At 42.3% G+C, this 18038-nt stretch overlaps 1 protein-coding gene across 6 annotated transcripts in view; it reads left to right on the forward strand.

The window, feature by feature from the left end:
* OXR1 (oxidation resistance 1) overlaps positions 1–18038 on the forward strand; it is a 490067-nt gene that overhangs the window by 215538 nt on the left and 256491 nt on the right. The gene's annotated exons all lie outside the window — the stretch shown is intronic.

Raw genomic sequence — 18038 nt, forward strand, 5'->3', positions numbered from 1 at the left:
TTCATTGTATTCCCAAAACCAAAATGTCTTTCAATTATTAACCCAAAATATCAACTTGGCATTCTTGTCCGCATCTGCCTGAGCCAGTATAGTTCCTTGTGGGAGCTGTACTTCTGTTTTCATCATTTAGGTTTAGGTTTAGGTTGGATATTAGGAAAAACTTTAACTAGGAGGGTGGTGAAGCACTGGAACAGGTTACTTAGAGAAGTGGTGAAATCTCCATCTTTGGAGGTTTTTAAGGCTTGGCTTAACAAAGCCCTGGCTGGAATGATCTAGGTAGGAGTGGTTCTGCTTTGAGCAGGGAGTTGGACTAGATGATTTGAAGTCCCTTCTAGACCTAATTTTCTGTGATTCTATATCCTTCTTCTCTCTTGTACATGTTGGTGTCCAGTCAGAGAATACTTTCCGTGATGGCTTGTGATGAGACCTCTGTGCATCATGAGTGATGTCATGTTACTGGAAGCAAGACTGATATGAAAAATGTGGGCATAAGGAACTCAGGGTGGTTCAGGCAGATACAAAGATTAATGTAATACAAACAGACTATTTCCTCTTTCCCCCCTGGGAAATTTCTGCTGCAGTTAATATTTTCTCAAAAATGCAATCTGTTTATTTACTGCATCTCTTTATATCTGGAAAAGACTTAAATTGTCCTGAGTCATGAGTATAGAAGAGGGAATTTTTATTAGTGCTAAAACTAGACTCTCAGGAGAGAGAGGAATAATTATGGAATGACTTGGTTTTATCAGCTGAATGTGATACTTTTTTGCTTTAAATTTTGCTCGGCAAGCTTTTTACACACAAGTTATGTGCCTGTACTGATCGTGCACACATAAAAAAGCTCAAGTAAAATGTGTATCATATTATTTTTCCAAACAGCTTGGAAATGGAGGTGGGGGGAGAGAAATAAAGATAGTTGTTTGTGCCTCCAGTTTGGGGGCTCTGAAGCTAGCTCAAAAATGCCCTAAATAAGTGCTTTGTTTGTTTGCCATTAATAAGTGCTTCTTTACTATATAGTAATGTGAACTAGTGCTTCTTTACTATATAGTAATGTAAACTATGTATCTATCAAAATAGACATATACACTTAGTATTGATTTTTCTTATTATCCTGTGACAGAAGTATCAATATCGGAGCCTTTCTGGGAGTGGCTCCACCCTCCTGTAATAGCCCAACCGCCTGCTTACTCGCCTGCCACATGTTGATCTTACTTGATTAGAAGATGGTTGTAATCAGCAGGAAGCTGCCCATTTTTCCGTGCCCCGGTGACAGGGGGCACTACCTGCGGCTCCTTTTCCTCCCCTACATCGCAGCCCAAGCCTCGCAGATGGAGTTGACGTGGTTTGGCCTGGGCCTTGTTATGTTCTGGCTCTCTTCTTTACTCCTGGGGCTCCTCACAGCCCCCTCTCTCGCTTGCTCTGGGGTTCCTCACCGCCACCCCCTCCTCTCTTGCTCTGGGGCTCCTCACTGCCCCCCTTCGCTCCGGGGCTGGGGCCAATGCGCTCCCAAACAAAGCTGTGCCCTCTCTGGTGCCAGGAGACCCCATGCTACCATGGAGCTCCTATGAGGCCTCCTCCAACCCCTACAGCCTCACCTGGTCCGCTGGTCAAAACAGTAAACATAAAACATAAAGCCCCTGGACTACAACATAAAACTAGACTGTCCAGTCAAACGAAAATCTACTCCCTACTAGAGAGTGAGGGAGAGGCAGGGAAGGAGGGCTCCCCAACCTCAGCAGTGACCGGGGGATGCTCTCACTGCCAGAGTCCCCCCCTCTGTCCAAGCTGAGTCCCTACTCCCACAGCTGCTGGAGAGGGACTGCCCTCCTGGCCTCCTACCTGGGCTTAAGAAGGGATAAACCCTGCCCCTTCCTGGTCAGCTGGTTTTACCAGTTGCCCTGGCAACCAGCACCTGTGCAGCCCTGGTGACTGGCAGCTGAGCCTCCCCCTTTCTGCCACTGGGGGTGTCCCCAGAGCAGTCTCTGCTCTCAGGCGCAGGGCACCTGAGTACACTGCGACATATCCATTTCTAGGGAATGCACTTAAGTTATGGGCAGGAGACATTGCCTTCTTTCTGTGTGACACTGGACAATACTTACACTTCATTATGAGAGTGCATGGTTAAAAAATGAATAGATTATCTCAGGGGTGGGCAGTTATTTTGGGCGGAGGGCTGCTTACCCAGTTTTGGCAAGCTGTCAAGGGCTGCAGGGGTGGCCTGGTCACCAACTTGGGACCAGTGTCCCAGTGTCTTGGGACCAATGTCTCTGGGCCCAATATCCCAGTGTCTCTGGGCTCCAGCACTGGTGGGGCCCAGAGCAGGGCGCAGGCTGACAGGGGTCTGTGGAACCGGGTTGGGCTGCACCAGCAGAAGAGGGGGGAGCTGGCCTGGCTCCATAAAGCCCCTGCCATCTGGGACACTACCCCTGCACCTCTGCCGCCCTGCTCTGGGCTCTACTGGCCCTGTGCTCCTGTGCCCACTCACTTCCAGTGCCCCCCCAGCCTCATGGTACAGGTGGGGGGCAGTGCACAGCCCCAACCCCCTGTTCGCCACCAGGGAAGGAGCTGGTGCAGAGCGCGGGGAAAAGCAACCCCTCACGTGCCCTGTGGCCAGTGCTCCCTGCTGCAGCTGCTTGCAGCCCACATGGCCAAATTTTTCCCGCCCCTGGATTACCTGCATCCTTTTTATTTCTGTTGAGAATTTATCATGAACCATTATTTGGACTATGTTGTCTGCAATGTGAGTGAATATGATGCACAAACTTCTGCCATCATGGGTAAACGTTTTGGAACACATTTGCATGCCTATCAAAAACGCATTCATGCTGACAGGTTAATATTTCTTCTTTTCTCTCTTTTGTTTCTACTGCTAATTCAGCTGAATGGGGAAAAGGTGTATCTGAAGTGAATGTTAACTCAAGTAATAAGGCTTCCTATTTTCTAGGGAAGGTATGGGATTTTTTTTGTGTGGGGTGAGGGCGTTGTTTAATTCCAATGACAATGCAGTTTTTTTCACCCAGTTTTTTGTGCCAGTTCTTTGTGCCTTGTATAACTGGACTTATAAATCAAGAATATGAAGGAGATTGGAACAAATATTTTTATAATATGTAAAGTTAAGTATTTGGTGAACCTTACTATTGACTCTCAAGACAACTTATTTTTTATTGCTTGTTGACTTACTTCAATGCAAGTACAACCTATGCAATAATTTATGTTAATCTTGGAAATAATTTCCATTTTGGACATAATTTTCCCAGAGGAATCAAATGAATTTCTTCTATTATTTATTTCTATAATATAAATATCTATATTTTCTATCCATGTAATTAGATGGCAGCTATTATGCCCTTTATTCAAAATGCCTAGGTTATCTTGGATTCACACTGCAGTCATTCCTTCTTAGCTAAATTAATAAAACATTTGCCACTTTGCCAGTCTTCTATCTAATCCTTGAGGAAGGAAAGATTTATCTCTTGACAGGTTATTCTTCTTGCACATTGAATTATCAGACACTACCTGTATTCTGCAGAGGGCATACTGACAGTTACTTTGTGATGTTAGCATGCCATGTTAGTCAGCAGTTATGATAAATATCCAGTGTCTTCAAAGAACACTTTTGCTCCTCCTCTTTGCTATGATAAAATTCTAGGGTTCATAAATCAGAACTAATTACTTATTCTTAAGGAGCTGCTTGCTGTTTTATGACAATTTTGAGGAAAATGTACTGTATACAAACTAGAAATACAATTACGCTGTTTAATTGGATTTCAAAATATAAGTAATGCAAGCTATGAATAAAGAAGAATTTTTGAAGAGGGATTAAAATTATTAAATTTATGATGCCCATCTCCATACTCTCTTATTAAAATTGTCTCTGATATGATATCGCTTATCATATGATAAGGGTCTTTTTCTCTATTATTTTTCCATTTATCGTTTTCAGTTTTGAAATGGGGTACCACTAAATTTTTTAAAAGTTATGGACTGATGCCTTGAATCTAAAAAGGGTGAGCGCGACTGAACAGAGCATGAAACTGAAAATACAGTCAATGAGAGTGTAAGAGGTAAGACGGATAGATATGCTGATTTTGGCTTCCTTACACTAGCAGTGGATAAATACATTGCTAGGAGCATAAAGTAGCTTTAAGGACAGACGTATTAATATTTCTTCTCTTCAGACTCTAACCTTATTAGCAGCAGAAACTACTCTCTGGTCTGTTGGTACATAGTCATCAAAGTGGTTGGATCAGAACATTAGATTCTTATTGTTGTAAGAGAAATGTAACCCTATCCTCATTCAGGTCAGAAGACCCTTTAATTTGAGTACCTAGAGAACTGCCAACTTGGCTATTTAAATGCACATACCTAGCACTTGGATATATTGTAGTAGTATCAGGAGCTTGTTTCAAATGCCCGTCTGTACCCTCAGTGACAAGTTAACAGTATGGAAAAATCATATTAACCAAGTATTGTAATCAAGCAGAAATGCAAAATGAAATCAACACAAAGTGAAAATTTTCCTAACCAAAAGATAATAGATAAAAGACTTTCTTTTGATCCATAAATCATTAAAGCGTAAGTCATTGTTATGTTAGTATAGAAAACTGGTATTTCATTAAAACATTTATTTTGAAAAATGCTAAATATACCATGTAGCAATATGCTTTAGTATAAATGTGATATTTTGTACTTGTTACCAGTATAAGAAAGATCTCTAACTAAAAGCAATATGTACAGTAAAAGTGGAGAAGATATTGTAGGATCTCATGCTGCTCACATGGACGTCAGTAGCAAATCTCCCTTTGGTTTCAGTGGAAATAGGATTAGTAATTGATCATAGATAGTCCACTGTAATGGGTTTTAAAAATAGTTCCTTTAAATCAAAGGAGTAGAGTAGTCTTGGTTTCCTTTGTCATACAGTCTTAAAATAGCTTGGATTATTCTGGTCCCTTTTACATAAAGTTAATAAACAACTCTGCAACGCTAGGCTAATAGCATTTATTTTAGAAAAAACAAGGAGATGACATTTCAGCTGCTTACAGAGTATGATTTACAAACAATAATTATTAGAGGAAAGCTACAGCTTTCAGTCTTTGAACATGCAAGTATGGCACCATCTTCATTATTATTTTCTATTTTTCATTGAGATTTTTATGGTCTGGAGCCTCAATATAATGCCAAATTGGAGTGCATTGTTATATTACTTACTTTTCTGCTACTACAGTAGATTTCAAGATAAATGCGCAATGCTTAAGAGCAGAGCTGTTCAACTGGTGGCTTGTAAGCCACATCTATTTCATGGGGGGTTAGCATGCCGCTTTCAGGCTCCCACCCAGCCATCACTTCCCTCATTGCTCTGCCTGTTGTGGTGATGTCACTAAATCTGAATAGCAAAGCAGTAGGTCTGGTGAGCTCGCTGGCTCTGCAATAACAACAGTGGCGGAGCTTAGGCTCGTCTGCTCAACTGACAGTGTTGGAAGTGGGACAGGAGCGGGGGGAATGGCCCACGTGGTGGTGGCAGTGAGGGGACACATGCAGCTGTGGTGTGGCAGAGGCTTGCACAGCAGCAGTGAGGGGGACTGCACATAGCAGGTGTCCCTAGGAGTCCATGCAAGCCCATAGCATGAAGTCTGCTGTATGTGTAGCTCCAGGTCCCATGACCTGTTAGGTCAGTCCCACCTGGTCACTCTGAAGATGCCATTAGAGTAGCCTTTTCTAATCACCAGCATAGCCATTTTGAAAAGGTATGTCAGAGAAAACCGCTTGTTGTGCATGTGATTAAATTTGCCTATGAATGTCTTGTTAACTGGAAACAAGGTGTACTGTTTCTAGCTAGTGTAGACTTTAACCAAATTATAATTATGTTATTTAGAATATTACTTTACATTAGGTGTAATTCTACAGCATTATCTAAGTATATGTGAATTAAAATAGAAATTATAATCACTTCAGGCATTATGCAAAGTTTCACTGTGTTGAGTATGGCAGAGTTGGAATTTTCAAATTGCACTAAGAACTATTTTGCATTCAGTTTTGGAAAAGCTTTTGTGAGATGGAACTAGTGGGAGTTACTTAAATTGCTGTATAGCAGCTATTAGTGAAACAGGAAGATACAAAATAGTAATTTACATTAACCTATCTTTATGAGAACATTCTCTAAATCCAATGCGTCTGTCAGCAAATAGCAAAACAAATGAAGTTTTCTACCAAGCGGTGTCTACTTCAAAAAGTGAAGTGTGCTCAGACAGCATTTTCCAAGTGGCAATAAGGAAACTATCAAACATGATGAAAACCACTGGGCCAGTCTCGCCTTCTTTCATCATCTCCAGCTGTGTAAAATACTGTTATCCTACTCTGTTTGCATTTTATAGATTGCACCTGTATATATTGTATTTGGTTAAGACTCTGATCATCACTATGGGTCTCAAGACTTTCACAAGAATTCATTTTAACAATTTGGCTAGCATTTATTTATAGTTGTTTATTTTTCTAATAATCTCCTCAAGGAAAAAATTGTAGAGTACATGAAAAAATTCATTATTGCCAACCTTAAAAATTAAAACATCTGGGGTCAGGACCCAAAAATCACAAGTTTAGTATAGCTGTGTTGGTCTAAGGACATAGGCAGACAAGATTCTTTGAGTAAATCCGGTATCTTTTATTAGACCGACTCAAATAGTTGGAAAAATTCTTCTTAGCAAGCTTTCAGGCACAAACACCCTTCTTCAGACCGAGGGAGTGTCTGCAGATGGTGTGTGCTCCTCCTGGATGGTAAAGGAGCCAGAGGCCAGTAGGAATGCAAGAAAGCCAGCCAGTTAAAATGTAAATTGAGGTGGTCTGTAGGAGAGAGACAGGTGGAAGGTGGGGGGAAGGGGAAAGAATGGAGTTGTTGTCAAAGGATGAGAGACAGGAGAGTGGGGGGAGTGGGCTGTTATAAAGTGGAGGGTTTACCTGGGGAGTCAGTTGTTAAGGCAGGTTATAATGTGTCATAAATCCAATGTCTATATTTAGTCCATGATTTTTTGTATCCAGTAGCTTGATGAAGTGAAGTTTGTAGGTGCATCTGTGAAAGGTGTTTTGTAAATTTCCTTTGAGGATTAGAACTGAGAGATTGGAGTTAATGTGGTTTTCTTGTGAGAAATGTACCCCCACAGGGAATTGGGTATTCTTGTCTTTCTTTGATAGATTTCTGGGGTGTTTTCATTCTGGTGCACAGTTGTTGTTTGGTTTCTCTTACATATTTTCCATCAGGACGTTTGGTGCACCGGATGTGAGATATGGGCAACTCCCACTTAATGCTGTTTCACTTAGTGCTATTTCGCTCTAACGCTTGTTTTACAATGATACCCGATTCCCCTTAGTGCTCAGTGAGTTTCATTATAATGCTCGTGGGCATCATACAGACGGCACTGAAACTGACACTAATCCTGACAGCCCTGATTCTGGTGATTTTGGTGGCTTTAGGGCAATTTTGATGGCTTCAGGGCAATTTTGGTGGCTTTAGAAAGTGAAAGTGAACATTGGTTTCACTTAATACTTGGTTTTGCTTAATGCTTGCTTTTTCGAGAACCAGTTAAGAGTGCTAAGCGGGGGTTGCCTGTATTACATTTCTGGAGGTGCAGGTTTAAGATCCAGGAATGTTGATGGTTCTGTTGTGGGGCGTAGTCATTGTGGGGGTGGTGGATATAGGTTGGCAGGTTTTACATTTGTTGTTTCAGCATGGTCTCGATTGATTTGGTGTGTTCTGGGCCATAGGAAGCTTGCTTCTGATGATGAGGTTGGCGAGGTTTGGTGCTTGTTTAAAGTATAGGATGGGTGGTTCTGGTGAGATCCATATGAGAATTGGGTCTCCTTCTAGTATGGGTTGCAGTTATTTCAATGTTTTCTGTATAGGTTCCAGGGAGCAGTGATATGTTATAACCAGTGGTGTGTGATTCATGGGGGTTTTTCTTCCGTTTTGCAGTAATTCTTCACATGGTATCTGGATGGCTCTTTCAAAAGTGTGATCTGTCTCTCTGGAGGAGTGTTCTTGTTGAGTTTATAGAGAAGGTTTAGAGAGAAGAATTAATTTAGGGTTCTTTGTATTTGCTTCTATTTTCAGAACCTTTAGGAGACACTTAGGTCATATTTTCAAACTTTTGTAACTGAGAGGGCTGCAGACTTTAACTACTTTGGCAACCTCAGCTTTCTGGAACCATTTGCTTTCAGAAGATTAAGCTTTAACAAGATCATCAAAATCAAGAGATTCAGAGTAAAATCATGACTTAGAAAACAGGATACAAAGCCCTTCTTTGGAGGATCTTAAAGAACTTTACAGACACACAGGTGAAGTCTTGCTCATTTATGTGTGAGAAAAGTATCACTGTACCCATTTTAGAAATGATTAAAGGTAGGTATAAATATTGATTTATTTGAACTCAAGTTCAAGTCAGTTTAGAGTTGTTTACACCATGTTTTTAATAATTCTGGATGTCAGTGGGAGGGATTCATATGCCATGGCTTGATAGTATTGAAGACTTTAGTTTCAGGTTTATGACCCCTGGCTTGCCCACAGGGCCACACAGAACCCCCTTCTTACCACGACCCTTGTACTGAAGTAAGTAAAGCTACAGGAAGATTTGGTGAGAAGGAATATTTCTCAAGCAAACTTGGGAGAAATCTTAGACTTTTTCCAGAATAGAAAAAAGAACATTCTAGCTGTGGACTGGAGAAGCATTAATTTCCAATTCTAAATCCTCTGTTCTTGTTACAAAGAAATGGAATTCATAGCCAGAACCTTTGGGCATTCACAAATGTCACAGGTGCTGAATACATCATTGAAAAGGAAGCAGGCTCTTCAAATGACCGATTTTTCTTTCTTGTACTCTGTGTACAATAAAGTCTCTAGAATAATCGCTAGGGGCATAGAGGAATCATGTTATTTTATATACAGTAGTTAAAGAGCGAGTTTGTCTTTTCTTTAAATTCTCTTAGTTGCAGGGGTAGGGGACCTACATTGGCCATTCACCAGAAGATCAGGCCAAGCAAATATTTTGCCTTGTGGGATTTTTTTTCGTGGTAAATGGTTTAAAACTCTTAGTAACATGTAATTTTGAACTGCTACCCTAGAACACAGGGAGTTTATTTGGTCAGGCTGGGATGATAACTGATGCCATTTGTTGGCTTTTAAAGTCAAAATATAAAACTGCACTCACATTTTCAAAATAGGGTAAGGAATAAAAATGAGAATTCATTTTAAAAAGTGTCTTCACCCTGTCTGTTTTTTGAATCAGTCAGTGAAGTATCAACAAGGATTGCATATTTCTCCCAGTTTAGCTAAATAAGCAAAACCTGGGTGACCTGTAGACTACAGCAGGATACCATGGAACAGACTTGGTGTTTCTAGCATGGTTTGGTAATTTATGATTAAAAAGAAACGAATAGAAAGTCTGTGGTGACTAGACTTTACGAGGTGTATGACATCTGTTCTAAGTAAAATACTGTTAAGTATAAACAGAAACAAATGGTTGACTTTAATGAGACATTAGTAATGGCATACGTGAGTTACTTAACTGATATGTGAAACGTGTCATTTGACAGGACTGTTCAAACTGATGTGCTTCACTGACACTAAATAAGCCGCTTCTTGAAGGTTCTTGCATTTTCAGGCTCAGAGGCTGTAGCAGTCTTAGTATGTCTAAATTCAGCGACAGCACAGCATTCCCTCCCACAAACCTTGCCATTGCACTTTAATCACAGAAGGACCATGGTAGTCACTTGGTTGCTATTCTGTTTTCATACTCATTCAGTTTTGACCTTGGCTGCAAGGCCTCACAGTTGCTGGTAAAGTGCAGCGTTGTTATTCGGATGTCTGCTTTTTGGCACTGAAGTGAGACCACCAGCTCATTTCACAAAACTCATCAGTTAGCCATTAGAGAGGAATGAATGCCTGTCACTGTCGTGTTGGGGTTTCATGCCAGCTTTTCAGAAACTGCAGATTTTGTATATTATCTTACTTTGTTTCTTGTCTGAAATGTTAGTGATAAAATAGGCAGGGGCTTACTTAAGTGAATTTTGATAACCAGGGATCCTGGTTTACTCTGTTTAAAAATTGCAAATTCTCTGATAAAGCCCCCGGATTCTCTGCTTAAAACTCCAAAATCTGCATTTTTCTGCAGTTAAAATGCCTCTCTCTATACTAGATATATATATATTATTAATTTAGCACTTTTTATTGATATATTTGCCTCAATAATTATAATAAAATAAATTCTAAATACATACATATTTTGGAGTTTGATTTTGGCTTTTTTATCATGGAAAATCAGAGCTCCTCCTGCCTCCTTTGATCACAAGGATGTAGATCCAGCTGCAGTGCCTCCCCCCCCCTGCAGCTTTGTGGCACTGAGCAGCCCTGATATTCTGGTGCCCTGCCCCATCCCATGCTGCTGCCCCTCACTCCAGGCCACAACCCCCACACTCACCAGCCCTGCCAGTGCCCTTCCCAACCCACAGCCCCCTGGCGCTGCCCGCGCCCCTCCCGATCCACAGCTCCCTGGGACCTCCCAGTTACCCCCACTCCCGATGTGCCGTGCTGGTGTCCTTTACTCCTGACCCACAGTGCCCTGCCCCCTGGTGCCCCTCACTCCCAGCCTGCAGCCCCCTGCCCTGCTGGAGGTGGGGCGGGAGGGACAGCTGGCCCGTCCCGACCAAGCCGTAGTGTGGTGGTGGCTGTAGTGGCTCTGAGGTGTGGGTGGTGGCAGAGTGAGTCTGGCTCTGGCACAGGCTGGAGGGAGGAGGCGGGGATGCACTGCTCCAGGTGGCCTGGCCACAGCCCACCCCCTCCCCTGGCAGCATCGCTTGGCCACCCCACCCCTATGAGCATGGACACTGGCTCTGCAGCTCCCCACTTCCCCCTGCCCCGCTGTAGGCCCAGCATCCAGACACTTTCCACTAGCGCTAGCAGATATCTGCCCCTCCAGCACAGCCATCACTCTCACTCTCACTCTCACTCTCACTCTCACTCTCACTCTGCTTCCACCATGCTGCCTGGCTGTATGCTGGCCATGTATAAAGGGCATGTGCCCATACACGTGACGCCCCCAGCCTCCAGTTGCTGTACCCTTCCCACTCCCCTGAGCCCCAGCAGCTCCTTGCAGGCTGGGCCACTGCCAGCCTAAACGGGGAAACCCACAGTTTTCTCCTTTAAGCAGGAAAGTCCACATCTTTCTCCTTTGAAGGAGTAAATCCATGTTTTTTGGCAGCAAATGGAAAACCTGGGTCCCTGTGATAAATATTAACAATTATAGCATTCTCTGTTAAGGGTAGTTGTGGTAAAAGAGTGTATGTATCTTCTTAATGTTTACACAATTTCTAATCTGTGCCACACAACTTTTTTTCGATTTACAATATGAAATATGCAAGTTAGGACTTTTTAAAATCCCTTGTTTGTATAGGATGCATTTCAGAGTTACTATTAACATTGAAATGTTTGCTTGGTCATCTGTCTGGGGACTGTAGCAGGGTGAGTGCACGTCATTGTAAGCAATATTGAAGGAGGCTTTTCTCAGTTGTATCAACATTGCTGGAAAGAGCTGCAGGCTACTGTCAAGTACTGTCAAGATGTTCTAAGAGATGCTAAACTATCTATGCATGTGAGGTTTTCCATTATTTAGGAAAAGAAATCTTGAAATACAGCAGAAGCTAGGAACTAGGTGGAATGAAGATTTTCATGTTAATTTATATCATAGGATCATAGGAAAGCAGTAGTGGAAGTGAATTCACAAGGTCATCTATTCTAGCTCCCTACTCAAAGCAGGGTAATTCCTGATCATCTCATCTCTAATCATGCCTGATTTGATCATCGCAGGCAAGTATCTGCTCTTGAATCTGCTTTTGAAGACTTTCAGGGATGGAGATGTCTCCATCTAGGAAGACTCTTTTGGTGCTTGACTACCCCTGTAGTCAAAGATCCTTCTAAAATCTCCTACCTAAATTGCCTCTGCTGAAGCTTGAGATCACTGCTTCTAGTTCTGTCTCCTGTGGTTACGGAGAAGAGTCCATTTCCTCTCTCTAATACTCCTTCAAGTATTTGAAGACTATTATCAAATCCCCCTCAGTCTTCTCTTCTCCAGATTAGATAATCTTCGTTCTTTCAGTCTTTCCTCATAAATCTTGCATCACAGTCATGACTGTTACACTGTGTCAAAGTATAAATGTCATCATGTCACAGTACCAGCCCAATAAAGGCAGTGTAAAAATATATAACTCCTACATGGCAAGAAATAGTGTGTGGGGGACAGAAGAAGACTGGACACTCAGTGACTGACCCTCTTCTCTCACAATCTATAAATACAGAGCTTGCATCTTGTCACTGTGATGTGATAAAACTGCAAGTCTTATGCTTATTGTGTCTTGTCACACAAAACTGAGTTTCCTGAACTTACGTTCAGGATTTTATATTCATTTAAGCAAGCTTTGAGAAGGCTTGTGAATTTTGTTCAGTCTACCAAAACACTCTTGCTTGAGTAGCTCACATGGCAGCATCAGCATACTAGTACAGACTTTGTTATCTATCATCCTTCTTGGCAGCACAACCAGTATCTTGACTGCTATGTAAAGGAAGTTTGGAAGTTTGCTAGCTAAGATGTAGAAAAGTTAGGTTCCATGCCAGTATTTATTTCCTTCAATGTTCAAGTGTCTGTAGAATGACTGAAGCTGCAAAACTACTGAAGTCGATCAAAGTCAAGCATGGGACCGTTTAGAATAATGAACTTGTAACTAATATTTTCAGTAGCTGCTTCTACTGTGATCCTGGGTTGGATTTTTATGTTCTTCTGAAATGGGCTCATTGTTATCTGGCCGCATATGGTAGCTGGGGACTAGACTTGATCTAAGGATTTCTCTTCCAAAACTTACGTTCCTATGTTTACATACCTGCAAAATGGTGATGAAGAGTGAACGTACTGCTGAGCTGTGCTATCACTGTCAGTTTTCCTGTAGTTATGCCAGTATGAAACTGGAGATAGGCCTGTTGAAAGTCTCTGGGTTAGGGTTAGAGGAGAGAGCAACAAGGGTGATGTCATGGTACATGTCCTAGACCACCAGACCAGGAGGACGAGGTAGATGAGGCTTTCTTCAAACAACTAGTGGAAGTTTCCAGGTCATAGTCCCTGGTTCTCATGAGGGACTTCAATCACCCTGACATATGTTGGGAGGGCAATACAGCAGTGTGCCGGCAATCCAGGAAGTTTTTGGAGAGTGATGGGAAAAACTTCCTGGTGCAAGTGTTGGAGAGGCCAAGTAGAGGCTGTACTTTTCTTGACCTACTGCTCAAAAAGAGGGAAGAATTAGTGGGGAATGTATAAATGGATGGCAACTTGGGCAGCAGTGACCATGAGATAATTTGAGTTCAGGATCCTGAGGAAAGGAAGGAAGGAGAGCAGCAGAAGAGTAAGGACCCTAGACTTCAGAAAAGCAGATTTCAGCTCTGTCAGGGAACTGACGGGCAGGATCCCTTGGGGGGCCAGTCTGAGGGGGAAAGGAGATCAGGAGAACTGGCTGTACTTTAAAGAAACCTTACTGAAGGCTCAGGAATGAACTATCCTGATGTACAGGATGACTAGCAAGTATGGCAGAAGACTAGCTTGGCTTAGCAGGAAACTCTTCAGTGAGTTAAAACTCTAAAGAAAGCTTACAAGAAGTAGAAACTTGTATGAAAGACTAGGGAGGAGTATAAGCGTATTGATTGGGCATCCAGGGATGAAATGAGGAAAGCCAAAGTGAAGTTGGAGTTTTAGCTAGCAAGGGACATGATGGGTAATGAGAAGTTCCTACAAGTATGTCAGCAATAAGAGGAAGGTTAGGGAAGGTGTTGGTCCCTTACTCAATGGGAAAGGCAATTCAGTTACAGATGATGCACAAAAGGCTGAGTGACTTCTTTTACCTCGGTCTTCACAGGCAGGGTCATCCCCCATACTGCAGCACCCAGCAGCACAGTTTAGGGAGGAGGTGAGCAGTCAACAGTGGCAAAAAAACAGGCTAGGGAAAACAGCTATCTAGAGAAGCTGAATGTGTACAAGTCCGTGGGGCCAGATGCAATGCAGCCAAGGGTGCTGAGGAAGTTGTCCAGTGTGATTGCAGAGGCAGTGGCCATTATCTTCAATACAGACAAGGGCCACATCCTGCACTTAAAACAGAACAATCCCATGTACCAGTACAGGCTGGGGACTGACTGGCTGGGCAGCAGCTCTGTAGAAAAGGACCTGGGGGTTACAGTGGACAAGAAGCTAAATGTGAGTCAGCAGTGTGCCCTTGTTGCCAAGAAAGCTAACAGCATACTGGGCTGCATTGGTAGGTGTGTTGCCAGTAGGTCAAAGGAAGTGATTCTTCTGCTCTGTTCAGCAGTGGTGAGGCCACATCTGGATCCATATCCAGTTTTGGGCCCCTTGCTACAGAAAGCATGTCCACAAATTGGAGAAAGTCCAGCAGCAACACAAGGGGTTAGAGGGCTGGGGCACATGATTTCTGAGGAGAGGCTGAGGGAACTGATCTTATTTAGTGTGCAGAAGAGAAGACTGATGGGAGATTTAATAGCAATTACCTGAAAGTCCTCAGCTACCTGAGGTGATCCCAAAGAGGATGGAACTGGACTGTTCTCGGTGATGGCAGTTGACAGAACAAGGAGCAGTCGTGTCACGTTGCAGCCAGCCATTCTAGTAACTGGTTTTCTGGTGCAATTTACATCTTTCTTAACTAAACTGTCCTGCATATTTTCTTGGTAGTGAGAACAAAACATATAATAATTTTGAGTAGGAATACTTTAAAATCTCATTTACATTGATAAAATCATCTGCTTCCCATCTGTGTGTCTATTCTGTTGGGCTAAAAAGGACACTTCAACCATTGGAGTAGCTGGGCCAGGGTTGGGGAAGGAGGGCTAGGTAGTCATGCTTTCTCAGCCCTGTAGAAAAACTCATACCCAGGTACTTATCTGTACTCTGGGTTCCTGGATTAAGCGTCTTGTGTTGTACATTATTATCCAGAACCATTCAGTACATTTGAGTGTTGTGAAAAGCCCACATCTCATAGCATTGGATTACTTGCTGTAAGTCACTTCTTGGCCAATGGTATTCTGAGCCCATCTTATTGAAAACAGTACTGCTGTTAGGAATTTCCAGTGTAGTAATAATAATCATCTTGGTGATATTAAATTAACTCATTTCCCTGATTAAATCACCTTCTTTCTTTTACATATAATGGGCAAATGGACGAAACATTTTTAAGAATAGGATAGCATAGTGTTAGGAGAGATGATGCTACCAGAGAGTGCAGATGTTTTTATCTGGCCTGGTGAACCGTCTCATTTTCCTTTATTCATTGACATAGGCATTCAGTGTGGTTGAAACCCCTTGATCTCATTCTGTGCTGCACTACGGTGTCACAAATCCCTTTTATTTTCAGAATGAAATCAAGTTGCCGACTAGATATTTTACAGACTCTTCATTCAAGATTTGGTTTTAAAATATCAAATATTTCCATTTTTGCTCTTAATAGCACGTATGCAGTTGGCTTCATTAAAAATGGAGTGTTTCTCACTGCAGTCTTGTACCAGGGCTATTTTTATCTTATAAGGTAGGTACCTGAAAAATTGGCTGCTGACTGTATATAGCACATGTAACTGCAGCAGCTGAGATTGTCAAAGCCACTTGAGGGATTTAGATCCAGTTTTTCCACTGAAAACTAATTGGATCTGGTTGTTCAGATCCTCTAGACCAGTGCTTCTCAAACTATCCAGTGGGCCAGGGACTGGTGCCCGGTTCAGCCGGTGGCAGCAACTGCATGTAACAGCGCTGCACAAATGCATGACCGGCTGTTTCTTTCTCTTTCCTCACCTCACACGATGTTATGTCCCTTGGAGTGTTGAAACGTACGAACTGTGGTGCTATGACATATCAATGTTATGCTTCTGAAAATATATTTCTTTCTTTTCTGGCAACTCGCTGCGGACCAGCGACTAGTACAGACTTTGTTATCTATCATCCTTCTTGGCAGCACAACCAGTATCTTGACTGCTATGTAAAGGAAGTTTGGAAGTTTGCTAGCTAAGATGTAGAAAAGTTAGGAATCAGTCTGCAGACCACCACTTTGAGAAGCACTGCTTTAGATGGTTTTGATGTTCCCGGCAATGGTTTACCTGCTAGAAATTCACCAGTTACATCAGTAGATATATACTAGAGTTACATAAATATGACCTGGGTATAAGAGTTCCTTTTTCCTTTAGGCTTTACCCTTTCTAATAGGTGAATCTGTGATTTTGAAAATGGGGAGGGCAGAGGGTATGGGGCTTCATCCCGTATAAGACGACATTAATTTTTCTCTAGTTAAAGAGGAACTAGAAGGTTTATCAATATGCTAGATGGCCAGTGCTATATTCAGTTTAAGATCAAAGCCAAAACAAATATAATGCTTGGATAATACAGAATATAATGCTAGATTATATATAAAGTTTAAAAAAAGGACAACAAATTAGGCAAAAATAGTCAAATGATATGGTGCCATTAGTCCTGAAGTAATTATATTTAAATGTACATCCCTTATTCAGAGTCATAAAACAAAATCTAACCTCCTTGAGTGTCTTGACGGTGCCTTCAATATTTCACTGTCAGTCATTTCTACACTTGAATTAATATTACCACACCTGATTTAAGGTTTTTAGCTAGAGCTGAAAACAGTCTGCAAGGTTGTGATACAGAAGAGCCATCACTAGGAATGGCTATCAGACAACAGAGTTGCAGAAGAAAGGATCATTTAAATTGTGGAAGTCAAGACCATTTAAAAGGGAAGAGTGGTTAACACCCATGGAGTAGAGAAAGATTAGCAAGAACCAGGTAGATGATAATGAGCCATGAAGTCACCAGTAATCGTGACACTTGGGAGAGGTTCCTGAAGATTGGAAGAGGGCCAATGTGATGCTTATCTTCATGAAAGGAAGGAAGAACCAGGGAACTACAAGATAATGAGTTTGACCTCAATCCCTGGGAAGATCATGGAAAAAATGATTTAAGTATCCATCAACAATAGGCTAACAAAAGGCATCATCCTGAGACACAGCCAACACGGCTTCATTAAGGGTAGGTCATGCCTGACCAACCTAATCTCCTTCCACGATCAGATGACACATCACCTGGACAGGGGAGGAGAGGCTGATGTAATTTACTTCAGAAAAGCCTTTGACTTCGTCTCCCATGATGTCCTCTTGACAAAATTGGGGAACTGCGGCTTGACACCTTCTGGTCTGAGGTTAGGGAGCTGGCTCCATGGTTGTTGGAACTGAGTCAACATGGTGCACGGTGACCAGTGACGTCCCTCAGGGTTCAGTACTTGGACCAGTACTCTTTAACATATTCATAAACAACCTGGATTTGGGTGTCAAAAGGAGACTGGCTAAGTTTGCAGATGACACTAAATTATGGGGAAGCATGGTCACACTAGGGGATGGGGTGGGGATTCAGGCTGACTTGTATAGGCTTGCAAAGTGGGCAGATCAAAACCTAATGACTTTCAATGCAGAGAAATGCAAGGTGCTCTACCTCAGGACAAAGAACTCACAACATACCTAGAAGCTCGGCAGTGCTACGCTTGCTAGCACTATGGCTGAAAGGGACTTGGGGGTTATGACTGACCACAAGATGAATATGAGCCACCAATGCGATGTTGCAGCTGGTAAAGTGAGCAAAACTCTGGCTCAGGGAAAGGAAAGGAAAGTCACTGCATCTCCCAGAAAGTTTTTATTTTTGTTTGTTTTGTTTTTTAATTTCAGTGGAGCAGGAATCAAAGGGGGAAGGAACTGCACCACTATTGTCATTTGCCGCCCCCCCCACCCTCAACAGCATTCCCCATCGTGGCTCCACCTATATCAAACTATTTTGAAAAGGCAGTCTCCATATGGGGATTTGTACTGTTCCATCAGTTCACAATCACATACTTAAAGCAATACAGCTTTCCTGTATAACCTTCAGCCAGTATGTATATATTCTTTACAGTGTGCTCGAGTGTCT

This window comes from Crocodylus siamensis, chromosome 3, assembly GCF_052110815.1.
Source record: "Crocodylus siamensis isolate JL-2025a chromosome 3, ASM5211081v1, whole genome shotgun sequence".
Lineage (NCBI taxonomy): Eukaryota > Metazoa > Chordata > Crocodylia > Crocodylidae > Crocodylus > Crocodylus siamensis.